Consider the following 1,867-nt stretch of genomic DNA (forward strand, 5'->3'; position numbering starts at 1 on the left):
CCAGCTCGCCGCCTTACAGAGGTTACCGAAGTGGGTGGTATTGCCCCCACCCCCCGGGGGGGGGGAAGTCCCAAGAAGGCGTTGAGGATAAAAGGGGTGATATAGTGGGTAGCGATTCATGTAAATAATGAGTTGTACATTCTGAGTGCAACGAGAAATAACATGTCTTGCTCAAGAACACAACTGGCTGCTGGGGATCGAAGCCATAACCTTAGGGTCGTGAGCGTATAACCCTAACCACTAAGCCACGGGCCCTCACCCATAATCCGATAACGAGAAGCCGTATCCGAGATTTCAGCAAGAAGGGCAATGATCGACATAATCAGCTTCTTTCCTTGGACTGTTGCTCTCTGGAACTTACCATCATCCTTTTGATTTCCTCTGGTCTTTGGTAGTCATTCCTTTAAGCTTTCTGTGTATCAAAGTCTTTTAAATTCCCATACTCCATTTCCTCTCCCCACCAGGTTTTTGGTTTTGGTTTTGTACTCTCTCACGCTAAAGCCTTGTTTGAGACAAAATCCCATTAAAAAATGGTGTCCTTGTAGTGAACTGAAATAGGTACTTTCTAGGTCCCCTTGGACGTCGAGGTAACCAGGACGTGTGGACTTCCTTGGTTGGCCCTGGGTGGAACTCCCCACTTTGGGGGAAATTTTAATTCTTTAATTATCGTTGTTAATTGTTATTATTTTTATCATATAGACGTAATTTTGCGCTAAGCCCCAAATTCCACCGAGGTCAGTCGCTACGTTCTGATTTCAAATTCCACCGAGGTCGACTTTGCTTTTCATCCTTTCGGAATTGATAAAATAAGTACCAGTTGAAAACTGGGGTCGACGTAACCGAATTATCCCCTCCCCACCGAATTACTACCCTTGTGACAAAATTTGAAACCTTTATTATTATTGTTGTTGCTGCTGCTGTTGTTGTTGTTATTGTTATTATTATTATTATTATTATTATTATTATTATTATTATTATTATTATTATTATTATTATTATTATTATTATTGCCTTTGCACAGCTTCTAACGTTGGAGATATACTACAGTGTCAGCTGTTCACTACCAGTGATCTAAGGTAACACCTCTTATTTTTCGAGCACCTTCCGGAGTATTCGAGCGGTTCCAAGCAATGCTGTTTCCTGCAAGTGCTCCACCCTTATTGCAGCCCCTATTTGTTCCACGTACTTCTTGAGATTTTTGCTCATTGTTGCCAAAGCTCCGACAATTATTGGTACTACTACTGCTACCTTTTTCATCGACCACAACTGCTCAACTTCCCAAGCTAACCTGTCATATCTCTCGACTTTTTTTTCTTCCTTATCGCATACCTTGTTGTCAGCTGGGCATGCTATATCTATGATCCAGCATAATATCTTTTCTTTCTCAATTAGGACTATATCTGGCTTCCTATTCTCTATCTCATGGTCGCACTGAATCATAAAATCCCTTGGGATCTTTGCATTTCCATTTTCGATGATGCCTTCGGGTTTGTGGTCATACCAATTTTTAGCTCTTTATTATAATTATTATTGTTGTTATTATTATTATTATTATTATTATTATTATTATTATCAAAGACGTGAGGATTGACCCGCCGACCTCCTTTAACCGGGAGGGCACGGCAATTTTCCTATGCCTAGTGGCTGTAGCGAAAGAAGTGATATGGTGGACCCGTTTGAAAGGGCTAAGGACAGACACTTTCCTCTTTGGCCAAGGCCTCATCAACTTTTTCAAGTTCCACTTGAAAAGGAAGATGAGAGTAGAGAAGGAAGTGCTGTCTCATAGCAAATTCGTTGAAAGATGGGTGACTGTTGGAAGAATGGCCAGTATAAACGGACCAATTCTGAGAATACACCTGTAGAAAAA

This window comes from Octopus bimaculoides, chromosome 1, assembly GCF_001194135.2.
Source record: "Octopus bimaculoides isolate UCB-OBI-ISO-001 chromosome 1, ASM119413v2, whole genome shotgun sequence".
Lineage (NCBI taxonomy): Eukaryota > Metazoa > Mollusca > Cephalopoda > Octopoda > Octopodidae > Octopus > Octopus bimaculoides.